Source organism: Galeopterus variegatus, unplaced genomic scaffold, assembly GCF_000696425.1.
Source record: "Galeopterus variegatus unplaced genomic scaffold, G_variegatus-3.0.2 Scaffold5794, whole genome shotgun sequence".
In the NCBI taxonomy this organism is placed as follows: Eukaryota; Metazoa; Chordata; class Mammalia; order Dermoptera; family Cynocephalidae; genus Galeopterus; species Galeopterus variegatus.
In genome coordinates, this window is record NW_007731905.1 from 16,943 (window position 1) to 33,946 (window position 17,004).

Sequence of the window (17,004 nt, forward strand, 5' to 3'; positions counted from 1 at the left end):
AACAGTAGAAAATCATGTTTGGAAATAACAAAGGCCAACTGAAACCACAGGACTTGTCTGTTTACAGAGTCTCGTCACAGTTGGTTCATAACTCCTCTTTGAGAAGGATAAGCATTAAATGGGGAATTAGTAAATATATGTATGACATACACACACACATATAAAAAGGTGATTAATATCACAGACATAATATATCCATTCCATTACTTTTAACACAAAATAAAAACCTCAAAAATTTTCAAAACTTATAAAAATAAAAGCTTTATACTTTATATTTGTTTTTTTCTTTTTTGTCAGTGGATGGCTCGTTTGAGTATCTGAACCCTTGACCTTGATGTTACTGGCACTGTGTTGTGAACCTCAAAATTTTCAAAACTTATAAAAATAAAAGCTTTATACTTTATATTTGTTTTTTTCTTTTTTTTCAGTGGATGGCTCGTTTGAGTATCTGAACCCTTGACCTTGATGTTACTGGCACTGTGTTGTAACCAAAAAATGTTTTGTTTGTACAAAATTTAAAAAAACGCATTATAAGGACTGGCCAGTTGGCTAAGTTGGTTAGAGTACAGTCATGTAACACCAAGGTCAAGGGTTCAAATCCCCACACCAGCCTGCAGCCAAAAAATACCCAAAGAATGCATTATTTCTTCTAAATGTCATACTGACCTCATGAACCTTGAAGGCAGGATACATGTTTCAGTCAAATTATTCCTGGAACCCAGGTGTATTCATCCATTTCTGTTGCTTATAACAAAATTCCTGGAACTGGGTAATTTTTAAGAAACAAAATTTATTGCCTACAGTTTTAGAGGGAAGGCCAAAGTCCAGGGATCACATCTGGTGAGGGTCTTGGTGATGACGACAGTGACCTAGGGATCTCACATGGCAGAAAATGGTGGAGCAGAGAAAGTCTCAACGTGCTCTTCTTTTAAAGCTCCCAGAACCACTCACTTGATCACCATTATTTTTTTAATTTTTTTAATATTTTTGTCTTTTTCCGTGTCCGGCAACGGATCGCAACCCTCAGTGTTGCCCCCATACTGCTGTAAAATATAAATTTAGGAGCTGTTAGAAGACATGCTCTATCATGTAGACTAGAGAAAGAAGATAGCCAGGAACCTGCAGAGAGGAGCTTAAATAAAAGCAGGAGGGTCCTGAGTGGATTCAAGTCTTGGCTTAGCTGTTCTAGATGCCAAACTATAATCTCACCCCTGGGTGGCTTGGGACATTCCCATGACCCTTAAAATACGTTATCATCTCCATTTTGGTTTAAGCTAGCTTGGTTTCTGTTTCTGGTTTTTTGCCAATTAAAAGTAATAATTAGTAAGAGAGTTATTTAGTAGGCACACAGTTAATGCCTACTTATTTGTGTTTATCAGATTTGAATATGGAAAAATCTACAATATTAAAATTAAGAGGAGAATTAAGATAGCTATCTAGAAAAAAAATTGTGTGTGTGTGTGTGTGTGTGTGTATACACATAAATTACTTTCTTCTGAAATTTTTAGGTACAAGAAAAAAATTCCTAAATGGTAAAAATATTATCTGACTAATATATTAGTTTGATGCCAAAGAAACCATGGACATCCATGTAAAGATGAGTTGGCTAAATTCAGAGAGAATTCTGATCTGCAGTCTTACAAAGAAAATGCTGATTGAAGCTGTGTGGAATGCTTTGTGGCTGGTGACAAAATGAGTCTTTCTCCTTCACCAAACAGAGCAGTTGAAGGCTGTGTGATGCCAGCTCTTCAATGAGTCTGTCAACCCGCCTCTTTCCTCTGTATTAGTTCAGAGATGGTCAAGGATCAGCACGGTGTGTGGTGTGGTCACCTGTCAACAGCTGATTTACAATTGAAACTTTTTTTTTTTACAATGTTATTCTTTGGCAATTCTGTGTAGTCAGAAAATGTGCCAATATCACCACATAATTTATTTTTTGTATTTTTTAATTATTTATTATAAGCACATTATTATTACAAATTGTGATTTTTCTTTATGCCCTTTACCCAACTTATCCCTCCCTAACACCCCCTGCCCCCAGCCACCTTCCCCCCATCTCTAGTGTCCTTAGGTTTGTTTTCCCCCTCTGAAAGTTCAACATATTGTTTTGGTCTTTCCTTCCTTCCTTCCTTCTTTCCCTCCCTCCCTCCCTCCCTCCCTCTCTTTCTTCCTTCCTTCCTTCCTTAGCACCAGTTGTAAGTGAGAACACGTGGTATTTCTCTTTCCTTGTCTGGCTTATTTCACTTAACATAATTTTCTCCAGACTCATCCATGTTGCTGCAAATGGCAGAATTTCATTCTTTTTTATGGCTGATTAGTATTCCATTGTGTACATATACCACATTTTCCTTATCCAGTCATCTGTTGATGGACACTTAGCTTGGTTCCGTATTTTGGCTACTGTAAATAGAGCTGTAATGAACATGGGAGTGCACGTATCCCTTTGACATGATGATTTCCATTCCTTTGGGTATATGCCCAGGAGTGGAATTGCTGGATCATATGGCAGTTCTATCCGTAGTTGTTTGAGGAACCTCCATACTGTTTTCCATAATGGCTGTACTAAGTTACATTCCCACCGACAGTGTAGAAGAGCTGTCCTTTCTCCGCATCCTGTCCAGCATTTGTTGTTCTCAGTCTTTTTAATAATGGCCAGTCTAACTGGCATGAGATGATATCTCACTGTGGTTTTGATTTCATTTCTCTGATGACTAGTGATGTTGAGCATTTTTTCATGTAATTGAAAAATATCTCAGGTGACAGGTATGCATAGGCATACCCAAAACAAATTTGGCCCTAAAGAATTTGAATCAGAAACTTATTCCCCCTAAGAATCCCAAGGAACATCGGAGGTTTGGAAAAAATTGGCAGCCATTCTCTTTGCGATAGATGAAATTAAAGAATTGTATAAACATCAGCAGCTGTTTCTGATACAGCATGCCTCCTTTTTTAAATACACAAGGCAGTCTTCTAGGTTAGTGCCTCTCAGTGTGGTCCGTGGACTAACAGCATCAGTGTCACCTGGGAACTTGTCAAAAGTGCAAATTATTGGGCCCCACTCAAGATCTACTGAATCAGAAACTCTGAGTGTGGGGCCAGTACTCTGTGTACTCTGTGTGGCCAGTACAAAGTTTGAGAACTACTGCTCCAGGACAAGCAAGGCTCATTAAAGACATTTTGAGAGGAGTAAGAGGTAAAGAATGCACAGTGACAATGCTTACATACGCTTGTTTGTGCAATAAGACAACTAGGCTCATATAATCAAAGGTTTGAATTTGCCTGTTTTTTCACTGCATACATGATAAGTGTATTATGCTTGGATATATATTTGACTTGGATATATATTTGGGCCTGACACTAGTAAATATAACATGACTTTAATGTTTAAAGACTTTACAAAATACATTCTTGGATTATACTTTCTCATTTTCTTAGGCAATTACAGTGAATGATTGGGTCACCAAGGTATTTTACTGGGTAATTGAAAGTTTGAATACTGTAATAGCAAACCATTTTCATTTTTTAAAGTGTTTTTAACTGATGCCTATTAGCTGAAGAATGCATTTTGCACTGGGGTCTGATTACATTAATTCAGTATTTAGCACTGAATTATATTTTGGACGAATCAAGAAAATAATTATAATTATTATATATATTAACAAGCCACCTTCTTATGTTTCTGAGTGAATCAGTCAGTTCATTTTATTATAGAACATTGTCAATTTTCTTTACATGTTATTACTGTTTCAACAAAACTTACTTGAGTTGGGGAAAAAATGTTACTGAGTACCTCTTCAATTAACTGAGCTCTGAAAACCCATCGCCTAAAACTCCATTTTCATGTTAGAGTTATTTTTGTTGTGATAATTACAAATTGCTTTTTTATATGATAGTGTCCCTCAGGCTTGTATTTGGAAGGATATATTTAAATAGAACTATATTCATTGGCTTTTATGATTATTAGAGAATATTATTTTTATTTAGCACTGACTAAATTTTTAAAAATATTTTCTGTCTCTGTTTTTCATTCTTTTCTTCAGCCACATGGTAAGTACTTATTGGAATAGTACAGCCTTTTTAAAGAATTTTGATACTCCAAGTGAATTGTTTTTATGGTATTCATTGCAAAATTTTATTATCAGTCCCCAGGTTCAAAAAGTATATATTGGTTTTTAAAAGTAAGAAAGAGACATTTTATACTTATGTAAATTTCTCTGTAGCATGATCAAGATTTTAGACTTGTAAAAATTTATCGTATATATGGCAATTTTAATTAGTTAGACATAACTGAACAAAATTACTTTAATAATTATATATATAATTTATTTCTTTGGAAAGTCCACTGCTTTAGTCATTTCTCAAAATGCAGAAAAATTATATGTTTTTTTTATCTCATTAATTCTTTCGAAGCACACACACACACACACACACAACTTTGAGATAAATTTCAGGGGCCTCATAACAAGAAATATCCTTGCTATTTCTAAATGAATGTTATCGCTATGGTAACTTTGTTCCTCTTGGTAAAAGAAATGAAATTCAGTCGCTTATTTTTTGTGTTTATGATATTATAGAATTTCTATATGATTGAATGTTTCTGAATTGTGTTGTTTGTGTTAGTGTGTCAAGAAAATACTGAATCATTTTGTTATAAATTTTTCTAAATAGTATGAAAAATCTATATAAAATTAATAAACTTGTAGCTGTTGAATTTTAAAGTCATTGGAACATAATCTTTGAAGTGTTCCCAAATTTATAACTAATATATATTTTAAAATAGAAAAGATTTTGCTCTTCAGCTTCTACAAGTGCAATGCATGTGGTTAAACTCTTTACCAATAGGTGGTGCTAGAAAGTTTAATATTTATTCAATAATTGAACTTACTGAAAAATTGTGCTCAAATGTTTTTTTTTTTTTTAAAGGATTTTGAAAAATATATACATAACTAACCCTTGCTTGCTTTTTTTTTTTTTACAGACCAACCTAAGAGATAAAAAGGATTTATAAAAATATATACATAACTAACCCTTGCTTGCTTTTTTTTTTTTTTAAAAAGGATTTATAAAAATATATACATAACTAACCCTTGCTTGCTTTTTTTTTTTTTACAGACCAACCTAAGAGAGTTCGACTAGTGGGTGGCAGCGGCCCTCATGAGGGTAGAGTGGAGATACTGCACAATGACCAATGGGGCACAATTTGTGACGATCACTGGGGAATGCATGTTGGCGAGGTCATCTGTAATAGTTTGGGATATAAAGGAGTTAAAGGCATTTACCTGAACGCTTATTTTGGACAAGGTAATTTAAAGAAAATCTTGTTTTTCAAAAAATGAAATGTAGGCATTCTTTAATGACATAGAACCAAATACAGACAGGAACATGTAAGATAGGAGGAAAGAATTCTGTGTAGGATTTTTTAAGTGGCCTTTCCTAGAAAGTAGAAATAAAAAGAAAGGGTTATTGTAAACAAATGACATTTGCTCTCAGACAACCTGTAATGTTTAAATTTAGATTAGAATCAATCGGTCAGGGTAGAATACTGACATAGAGGAAAATAGAGTGATAGGTAAGGCAGATCAAGAGAAACGGGACAAGCGAGTTATTGACAAGGCGTGACACATCCTGGGTAGCTGAGTTTTCACAGTTGGATCTGGTGGGCATCTGGCAATACCCTATGCTCACCTGTATTCTCTCTTCTGTGGAACTGGAGAGGAGGGTGCCCACCTTTGCCCACCATGAGGTCCTATGGGAATAAGATATATCACTCATCCCTGATGGTGTACCTGTGTTCTCAAAGGACAGTGAAAAACCATGAAAGAGAAGGAAATAATTGCATATGTTTCTACACCTGCCACTTCTGGCTTACCCTCCTTTAAGGAGCATGGCATGAAATAAGGGAAGAGAAAAATTACTTTTCTCTCTATTTGAGGTCAATAAAACATTGAATAACTCTCCGGCTGCATATACGTTTTAATATGTTCACTTAGATGACTCAGTAACCTGTTCTATGAAGGTATTAAAAGGGCTAGGGAGAGAATTTGTAGGGTACAGAACATTTGAATGTATACCCATGAAATTTTTACTGTCTTATTTTTTTCTAAGTTGGCATCTTATAATAGGTTTTATGTATAATTAAACATATACAAATGCTTCAATTCCAAATGATAAAGAGATTAGGAAAAGGCAGCCATATATATGTCTCTCTCACTATACACACACGTACACACACACACAGAAATTTTAGTCAATATTTCCTACTGTTCAAATCTGATAGTTGATTTCTCTGAAGTTGATATAGACAACAAAAAAGATATAATCTTCTTGATTTCATAAGTGTTATTATTCCAGATATATGTGGGCAAGCTGGCAAAATGGACAGGAAATTCAATGTAAAATTATAGAGATCAAAATAGCAGAATTTCCAGATAATCTTATCTATAGTTATAAAATAGGGAAATATGTCAAATTATCACATCAGAAGACTAGAATAAGATAGACTTCTTAAATGGCTAAAAGATATTCTTAAGTGTAATGCTATAATTTACTGAGTAATAACTATATGCCAGGCATTGTGCTTAACACCTGAATAGTATTGATCATAGGTCACAATTATATCCTTTTTTCCTTTACCTAATTTAATTCCCATACCAGATTTAAGAGATGGATTTAAGCATGAGTCCCAGGTTCTAAAGTCTTCAGAGGCTAGAAAGCTCATTTAATTTCATGAAGAAACTGGATGTTAGACAACAGAGATTGGTAACTTGCAGAGTTTCTGAACCTGGAGCCAGCCCCTGACCACCAGTTTTTAACTTGTGCATTGAAGGTTTGAAAGGAGGAAACAAAGGAAATAGATAGATCCAAGTACATCTTTGGAGTTTCCAAATTTTCCATCTCTATCACACCTTCAGAGCTTTTTTCTCATGTTGAAAATTATGATCCTAAAATCATTCTTGCACCTGCAAAACTTACCAGCCAAAGTGAAATGTTTTCAAGGTCAATAGCTAGATTTTTTTTTTTTTCTCAGAGATGAGGAAAAAGAAAAAAAATATCCCCCAACTCTTGGTTACTAGAAAATCGAATGATGCAGTCAATCATTTAGCAAAACTGAGCTGCCAATCTGAGTTTTCACAATGTTGTATGGGGTGATAGTTAAAGTCCACTGAATGAAAGGCCATTTATTTTAAATACACAATTGCATAAAACATTTCAAATAACTGTTAACATCTATGAAGTGGATAGCTGCAGTTCTAATAGAGGATGTACAATTTTCTTCAATGGTGTCTTATTCACTTGGTTAATGGCTAAAAATCCTTTAGTTTTAGAAATAACAGTATTTGGATGATTTGGGTTCTCAGGATGTGCCTTTGTTGAAAAATAAAAGGCAGAGTTTGCCAATTGTTCAGGTCATTTAATCAATGCGAACTAACTCAGTCCCAAGAAAGGAAAATACCCTAAAATACCTTTAATCAAGATAAGTTCTTTCGTAGCTTACAACTCTGCATTTAGCTTTGTTTTCTTAAGAAGGAAGCCCAGTAGTAAAGTTTACTAACTTCTTATATCACGAGGTAAACCTTTCACCTATTGCAAAGAGAAAACCAAATTCAGAACCACAGTGGTATATGTACATTAATTCAGGGGAAACTAATAAGCTTTGGCAAAATACAGCCTGCGGTATAAAAGTAAACAAGACATTGTACCCGAACTTTAGCTCCTCTCCGAGTATGAAGCTTTACCATGGACTTCAAAGATATTTTTCCATTAAATTTCTGAACATAGGTGAGAAACACACAGTTGGGAAGCATTGTCTAAGATCGCATTAACTTTAAGGCCTTGTCTCACAAGTAAAATATCCTTTCTTCAAAGCTCTTATTAACTTCTGCTTATATCGCTAGCAATGTCTGATCCAAAGCACTGGTAAGGAAAGAAGGAAATAAGTATCCCGAGGTACTAGCAAGAAAATGTTTTCTATTTAAATAAGGAATGAAAAGATTGAGTTTAGTCTCACGTGAAATTATTTACTTAGCTTTGTGGAAACAAGTCTCGAGTTCTTTTGACATAACTGACTACTTGGTAATAGGAGTATCAATTTTTAATGAGGCTATGGTTTATGGTACTTGGTGATTCTATACATTGTCCCAGAGTTTTATTACAATAAAACAACATAGTGTGTCAATATCTTGGTTTTCCTTTGACATTTTTGGGCACCTAATGAAGAGAATTGGAAAGATTAAGAGTTTTATAACTAAGAACATGCAAGTTGAAACCTTAGCTCTGGTACTTATATCTCATGAGTTTCAATTTCCATTCCAATAAAATGAGAATAATACCAACCCAGCAGATCTGTTGACTCTTAAGTGAGCTAGCATGTGGAAAGTGCCCGCTGCAAAGCCCCACTCACAGTATTGCTAGAGGCCATACGAGCAATATGAGCTATATAATTACAGGTTTATTTGCTACTCTCTTTGAAAGATAGAAGGGTCAGATCAGCGTATTATATAGTGACACTGATGATACTCAAAAGGTCAGAACGTTAAATATGATTTGCCCCGTCCAATGGTGTGAGGGGAGCAGCACATCGTGTAGCAACTCTCATGATCTCCATGCTCCACTCAGTACTGACCCAGTGCTTGTTTCAGCTCTCTGCCTAGAGTTTGGCACCAAACAACTGAAGAATGATTATGAGAATTTTAAAATAGTAAAGCAAAATGAGCTGTGGGAAAGAAATAATAGAAGCAAGGTTATTTATCTAAAGAACAAAATTTTGAAAAATAAATTACATGATCTGCTCCATTAGACACTGTATTTCAGGAGACAGACTTACATTGTAAACTGGTTTGGGATTAGACATGGTGAACAATCTTTTTATGTAAATCTGTTTAAACTCCTCCTTATTTTTCCACTCCTCCACCTTAAATTTACAGTTTCACTCAGGAGGAAAAGGAAAAGCTATTTGGAGTACAGAATAGAGAAAGAGAACTTACAAATATGAGTGGATGGTTAGGGGAGTGAAAGAGAGACATGCACATTAAAGTTTGAATTATTATTCTTTTAGAAAAGTAAGAAGAATCAGATTCTACATAATTAGCAAAGTTGAAACAAAAATTTAAAAAATTAAATTCATCCCTTTTGTATAATTTCTTCATTACAGAAAGAATATAATTTTCTGGACACGGTAGGCTCCCTTTCTTTTCTGGTTTTACAATAGCAAACCTGGCTTACCAGAGATAATCCTTGTTAGCTTTAAGAACAATTAGTTTTGCAGCTGCAAGCAAAATGATTTATAGGACTAAAGCTTAAAGCACACTTCTTTAAATAGGTTCTTTCATTTGGATGTACCTTTTGCATAAAGTAGAACGTTTGCTCATTTTTCTGAGTAGACAAAACAAGTTAAATTGAGGAAGCACTGAGAGGCATTTGGTGTTTGTCATTACAGGGGGCAGGGAGGGCAGAGGGAACCACTTTTCTCTCCCTATCCAGGCTTTCCAACCTCTGGTCCCTGTGGTCTCCCTGTAGCGAACGTGGATAAGCTTTATCAGACAAGGGTGGTACCTCCGGGTATATCTGAGACTCCATCTGAGTCTATATGGTTGCTGATGGAGGAAGTAAGAGCTGGGTCTGGAGTAGCTATATCATCTTCTCCTAATTTCGTAGGGTAGAAGCTCCAAACCTGAAAACAAAAACAAAAAAACCCTTTAAACATAAATGCCATCATTTAATCATTCTTAGCTGAATATTCTTTGCTTTTTTATTACCACTTTTACATTCCATGATCCATTTTCTAAGTGGAATTTTTGAAAAATGCAGGAATAAGTAGAAGACAATCAAGAAATATAAATCTGCACCTCTGAACTATTTTTTAGTGAATGGGAGTAAAAATAATCCTAAAGATAAATAAAATATATCAATCTGTCAGAATTCAAATTCTTACATACTGCTCCCTGCACATTGGAAGTATTAAAATGTAAATGTTTGGATGGTGGGTATTAAGGAAGGTAATATAGAGCCAATAGAATTCATAACATATCTGTTTTGTTGCTTATGGTAACAAACACAACACTAAGCATGGAATAGTGTTGTTATCAAGCACTTATTGTATATTTCATTTGGTGCTCACAGTACCCGTAGGAAATAGATATCATGGCCCTGGTTTTTATTCCTCATATTCCCACTGAATAGAAAGAATAGTTCAGAGGCAAAAAATAAAAAATCAAGACAACAGTAACAACAAAAATCCTTGAGTAACAACTATTATCTAAAGAAATAAAAACGCATATTCCCACTGAATAGAAAGAATAGTTCAGAGGCAAAAAATAAAATATCAAGACAACAGTAACAACAAAAATCCTTGAGTAACAACTATTATCTAAAGAAATAAAAACAAATTTGTTTTTTATCTGTTAGGTTTACATGAGGATTAAAATTTTATGAATATTATGCTACCTTATCATTAATTTTTTAAAGCAGAAAAAGAATAGGAAAGAGATGGGAAATATGTTATTAAATAAATTTTTCCCTTAGGCTCTATAGTCTTGGATCTATTAATATAAAAATAAAACAATAAATCTTTGAAAATATTTCATGTAACTCTTTTGGGGCATGTATGTAGCCAGTGAATATCACTTGTTATTAAATAAATTTTTCCCTTAGGCTCTATAGTCTTGGATCTATTAATATAAAAATAAAACAACAAATCTTTGAAAATATTTCATGTAACTCTTTTGGGGCATGTATGTAGCCAGTGAATATCACTAAGTTTTAAGTTTTAAGTGGCATCACAGAGGTTCTAGATGCAAGTATCAGTTCTGCCACTAATTGCATATGTGACTTCAATCACTTCATCTGTCTAGAACATGAGCCCTCCCTAGGAGGTCAACCCAAGAGAGTATGGACGTTGTTTTTTTCTCCCTCATGTGGGCACTCAAAACAGATTTGCTGAATGACAGAATCTAATCATGCAGGGGATTGCAGTAAATCATTGATTAAAGGCACTAGCTCTGGGCAGACACACGGTGAGAATGCCGTGTGACCTTGGCAGATTTCCCTATTCTCTCTGATTTTTAGTTTCCTTAACAGTAAAATGGCACAATAATGACACTTAAATGTTTTAAGGTTATTTGAGGATTCAAGAGGGTAATAGATCAATAGTCCTTTCAAGGTTTTCAGGCCAGCATCAAATTCTTGAAAGAATGGACTTAAATTTTTGTTATTATTACCTCAGCCTTGCTACCCTAACATTCATGAATTCCTTTACTGTAGTTTCTAAGTATGTTTGCTTGCATGTCAATTATTAATTGGCTAAATATTTTTTCTCCTGTGCTCCCCATTAAGATGGCCCAGCTGGTGTCGCAGTGACTGGGAAGATTCTCACTCTCAATTCTCTTTCTGAATTGTAAAAATTCTGCACACCAGGAATCTAAATATAGTGACTAGATCTACAAAATACAGAGCAAAAGCATCACAGTACCCTGGGTACAGAGGCCACAGAGCCACATCATTCTGTGCTCCCTAAATTATGAGAACCACTGCTTTCACCGAAAGTTCACTTCTGTTCATTTATACAATTTATACATATCAATAAATGTAATAAATACAATTTATAAATGCCCCAGGGCTTTGGCTTCCTTCCACGTTAACATTGGAGTAGTCTTTTACTAATTTACAATTGCTATTATTGCCTGTATTTTTGAGTACTGTTTGGGACTTTGACAAAGTAAATATAATTATAGTAAATGAAAAATACAATTTTTATAATTACCTTGATAATGCAAAGTAAAATACAACTTTGTTTCATGTTTGGATCTTTCTCGTGAAGGCACAGATTATTCAAAAATTAAATAAATGTACCAATTTATTTTATATGTGAAAATCAAAATGTCCTATTTGATCTAAGAGCAAACAAAAACATGAGTCTTTAAAGAAAATGTCTACATATACACCCATTAAACATTCTTCTAACTTACTGATTTATTCTTCTTCAATCCAATTTCCACACTTCTGCTAGACATACAGTTCTAAAACGTAGATCTGATGATGTCATTTACTTTGGTGACTCACAACATAAAATTCAAGAATTTTTATAACATAGCCTAAGCTTTCGATCCAACCTTTACAATGAGTTTTCCTCCCCTCATTAATATACTTTGTGTTTTAGTTGCCAGGAGACTGTTAATTGCTCTAATACATCAAGCATTTTCATGCTGCTACTACTGTATGAAATGCTTTTTTTGTATATTTGCAAAGCCTCTATCCATTTCTTTAAAATTAGCTCAAGTGTTATCCACATTATGATTTACAAAACCACCAATATCTGCTAATTTTTTAGATATGCACAACTACTATACAATTATGCATATTAGCAATCTTATATTGTTATATTTTATTTACCAAGCTCAAAGAATATTTGAAAAATCAGTGAGAGTAATGTCATTTTATATGCCTCTTTGAAAATCAAGTCTTCATTTGAAACTTTATTTTATAGCTACACAGGTCTGTTTCTAAGTTGAAGTTATTTTTTTTTCTCAATTTATTTTAATTGACACAGTGTAATTGTACATACTTATGGGATACAATCTGATATTTTGATACATATATTGTAGATTGGGTCAGGGTAGTTAATGTATTCATCACCTCATGCATTTATCATTTCTTTGTTGCTAAAACATTCAAAAGTCTCTCCTCTAGCTATTATGAAAAAATATACAAAACTTAACTGTTAGCCATAGTCACCCTACTGTGAAATAGAACATCAGAACTTATTCCTCCTATCTAATTGTAATTTTAAGTTGGAGTTATTTCTAAATATGCTTTATACAGCTCTTGTGACTGGAAGAGAATCTTTCAACAATATATTGATCCAAATTTAAGAAATGCATTATTGATTATGCTTACAGTATTAAGATATTTATTTACCATCCACCAGTTTTGTAAAGATTTTTGTTGAAATTTACCAAATCTTTGGTTCCTTAATGGCATGAAATATTCTTAAAAACTCATCAGAAGACTTGCAATTTTATATATTTAACAAAACCCGATGAAACCATTCATTTAGAAGTTTTTCAAAGGCTCTGTTTCCAAGTGTCTTAAATGTAAAAGGAAGAAAAACTGTTACAGGTGACACCCTTACAAAATCTTTCAAGAGTATCAGAAAAACCTTTCCAAATGTTTATTTTTTAAAATTATCTTTCGTGGCATGAATTCCTTTCAAAAGACAGTTTTCTTATGCATTGATAAAATGATGTACTTATCTGAAAAGTGGCGTTTTAATTTGTTTATTTTTTTTAGTTAAATATCTGCTAGGTAGCCTACTGCTGACAGCCGTTATTTTTTCTTGTAATGTGTCTGGGAAAAGCTCAGTCAAAGAGCATGTGTTAGCTCTGCTGTTTTCTTATTATTTGCTTGTGCTTACAATTAGTAATGTTCTCAATCCATGGCTTCCTTACAGGATAGTTTGTAACCCTTTTGTCGATTGAATTAGTGTTAGTCTAATTAAAAATAGATAATATATCTGGTAAACCAGGCACATTTAAATTGAGAAACACTGAACACTAAGAAAGGAAGGAAAATACTATCGCATTCTGCTTCCTGCAGTATACTTTACATTCCAGATATGCCCCAAGACCTTGTGATGGTAAAGATACATTTAGATCATCAGATAATTACCATATGTCCATCATTATTAAAGCTTATTTTCTTTATTTTTAGATTATTAAAACTAATTTCTTAAATCCTTAGAGATTTAAGAAATCATTCTTTAATCTGTGCTTTCCTAAAACTGTGCGTGTACCTTTGTTATTGAGCTTATTACTTTTCATTTTAGTTGCTTACATGTTAACAGAGTGCAGTTTTCTGAGGCAGGGGATTAATTTTTGAAGCCTAATAGAAAGCACAGTACATGCATGTAGATAATGATCAACGCTTGTTTGTTTCATAAGTGAATGAATTAATAACTTTATCTCACTCAAACATAAACATTAAGCTATACTTACTAATGTAGTTGTATTTGATAATTGCAGGTACTGGTCCAATATGGCTGAATGATGTATCTTGTTTTGGGAGAGAATCATCTATTGAAGAGTGCAAGATCAGATATTGGGGCGTGAGAACCTGTTCACACCATGAAGATGCTGGAGTCACTTGCAATTTATAATGTATCATATTTTCATTCACGTTTATGAAATCATTGCTGCAAAATGATTTTTGTTACCTTGCTCCACAAAATCAGTTTAATGAATATTTAAGAGATTAAGAATATTGTCCAAGCAAAAGAATATCTTTAAATCACTGAATAAATCGAACACTTTCATAGTTACTATATGAACACTGAATAAATTGAATCACTGAATATCGAACACCTTCATAGTTACTATATGTCTGTATTTAAACAATTTTAACTTCTCTAGGCTTTTAAATGAAATTTTCTAATATAATGATTTATGTATTGAATTGAATGTATGAAGTTTTAAGTCTTCTAGATCACAAAGGCCAGTGGTAATGGAAACACATGCCAATTATTGGCTACAATTTATGATATCTTCTATTTTTGTCTTCTTTATAAGCTATTTAGTTGATTGTAATTACTTTCTGAATAATGGGAGAGTTGGGAAGATTTCTTTTGTGCCTAGTTTGCAAAATATCCCATCCATACACATTTTAAAGAAAAAATCTTATCCAAATATTATGACCTCTGAATGTATAATAACTTGGGTATCAGATAACACTGTTAATGATATGTCTTGACCATAGTGGGTCAGAGAACTTATTTTATGTGATAATGTGCTAACATCACCAAACAGAAGAATGTAGTTGTTTTATTGAATCATGAAGTTACTTGAAAACAGGATGTATGAGAAAACCCAATATACTCTGAATATGACAGAAGAAGTTTCTTAGCAATAGTCATCCCATCTTTAGGGCCATATCCTAGAGTGTGAAAGGCCACCCTGGAACTCAGTGACTGTACCCTGAAAGTGGTTGTCTACATATGAAGGCAGAAACACCAGTAGTCGCTATTGAAGCCCAGCTGAATCTAAACTGATTATAATTTTCAAGTTTCCTATACCCAACTCATAGGAACATGTGATTATAAAATAATACTATTATGGAATTGCCCTACTGTTTTTTCTTTAATAGGGATAAGCAAAAGCATAGGCTTAAGCATTTTTTATATGCTGAAGTCTCATTGTACAAATAGTAACCAAGTAATAGACTCACTACTCTCTCACTTTCATAGGCATACATATTTTGGAATAGGAACTATTGGAAATAGCCTACTGAAAATGCAATTTTATCATATTACATTCTTCTACATGTTGAATGGAGGTGGTTTTCTCTGGCAGTGTAATTTTGTGGGTAACAGAATGAATTCTGAATCTAGACTGACTATCTCATACCCTGGCTGTACATTATCAGCCTTCATGAGATTTCTGAAATCAGTCACTATGGGCTGTGAATATTATATTGCTATAGCGTACATGGATACTGACTTCCCACTTATGTATAGATAGTTGTGTCTGTGATAAGTAATCTAAACACTCTATTTGCAACAGTGATAATCTATGAAGCTCAGTCCAGTCTAGAAAAAAACTTAATGGTGCCAACATAATTTGGGGGATTAATTTACTTTGGAATGGTGAATTGTGTTAGCTCCTTCAAGAAGCAAAACTTTGTTTGCAATTTAGTAAACACACACACACACACACACACACACACACAAACAGTTGACCAGAATCAATGCATTCTATTTTTCTGCCATCTAGCATCAAAATAAATGCAAAATTGTGCACTTAAAAAAGAAGAAAAAGAAGTACACACACAAACAGTTGACCAGAATCAATGCATTCTATTTGTCTGCCATCTAGCATCAAAATAAATGCAAAATTGTGCACTTAAAAAAGAAGAAAAAGAAGTAAAGAAAAAAGCAGTAGAAAATGGAGAATAACAGTTGACATTTACAGAGCAAACATATTTCACCTCAATTATCTGAATAAATAATTTCAAGTTAAAACTTTCATTTTTTTTCAAAACTCATGAATCTTGGTAGTCTGTACTTAGGTAGAGTGTTGTATTGAAGCATGTGCCTATTATAAATTATATAGTAATATTTACTGTTGAGAGAGAAATGGAACATTTGAAGCCTCAGTAATTCATGTGTGATCATAATGGCAGTGATGCTTGCACCCAAACCAATCACTGTCAAGAAAAAAAACTTACCATGCTTGGGTTACAATAATAAGCATTATTCACTTTCCAGAGTTGGAGAGGCTTAAGGCCCATGAAGCTTAAGGGCCCATGTTAACTAAACAAAATCAAGGTCTGGCAGAAAGGAGGGAGAAGTAAATGTCAGTCAGGTAGGCAATTAACAGTGTTTTCTTAGAAAGTACAATTAGGAGATGGTTATGTTAAGACATTTTTTAGTATGTTGAAATAGAAAATAGAAATTTTAGAAGTATTTGTTTGGCACTAGATATGACTTTTTATCAAACATACAACCATAATATGGCCCTTTTTTTTAAACTACATATTTTCTTTCCACTTGTTCTTTAGTGAATGTTAGGTTATAGATTTTTAAGTGTTTTTCTTTAATCACATCAGTCTTCTGGCCACATCACATAATGGAATACTGTATTCCTTTCTGATATTTATTAGCTATTTTGCTTTACAGAGTAATTTATTTTTAGAACTTTATGTCATTTTTAAAATTTACTTTTAAACTTTCAATATCTCAACAAAGAACTTGTTTTAGGTATAGGTTATTGGTCAGTACATTTACTTAAACAAAAAGGAAAACAAAAGGAGAGCAACATCTCCAAAGTAGTGAAGTAGGCAGCTCCATGCATTCATTCCCCTGCAGAAACATTGTAAAACAAGTCAAAACTGTCAGAATCAACTTTGTCAGGACTCTGGAAAAGAATCACAAGTTTACAGCTGGGTCAAGAAAAAGGCAACTTTTTAATTAATTTATTTTTTTTTCCTTTTTATCTTTTTTCGTGACCAGTAACGGGA

At 33.6% G+C, this 17,004-nt stretch overlaps 1 pseudogene; it reads left to right on the plus strand.

Moving 5' to 3' along the window:
* Positions 1-5,112: 5,112 nt before the first annotated feature.
* LOC103605411 overlaps positions 5,113-17,004 on the plus strand; it is a 112,298-nt pseudogene continuing 100,406 nt past the window's right edge.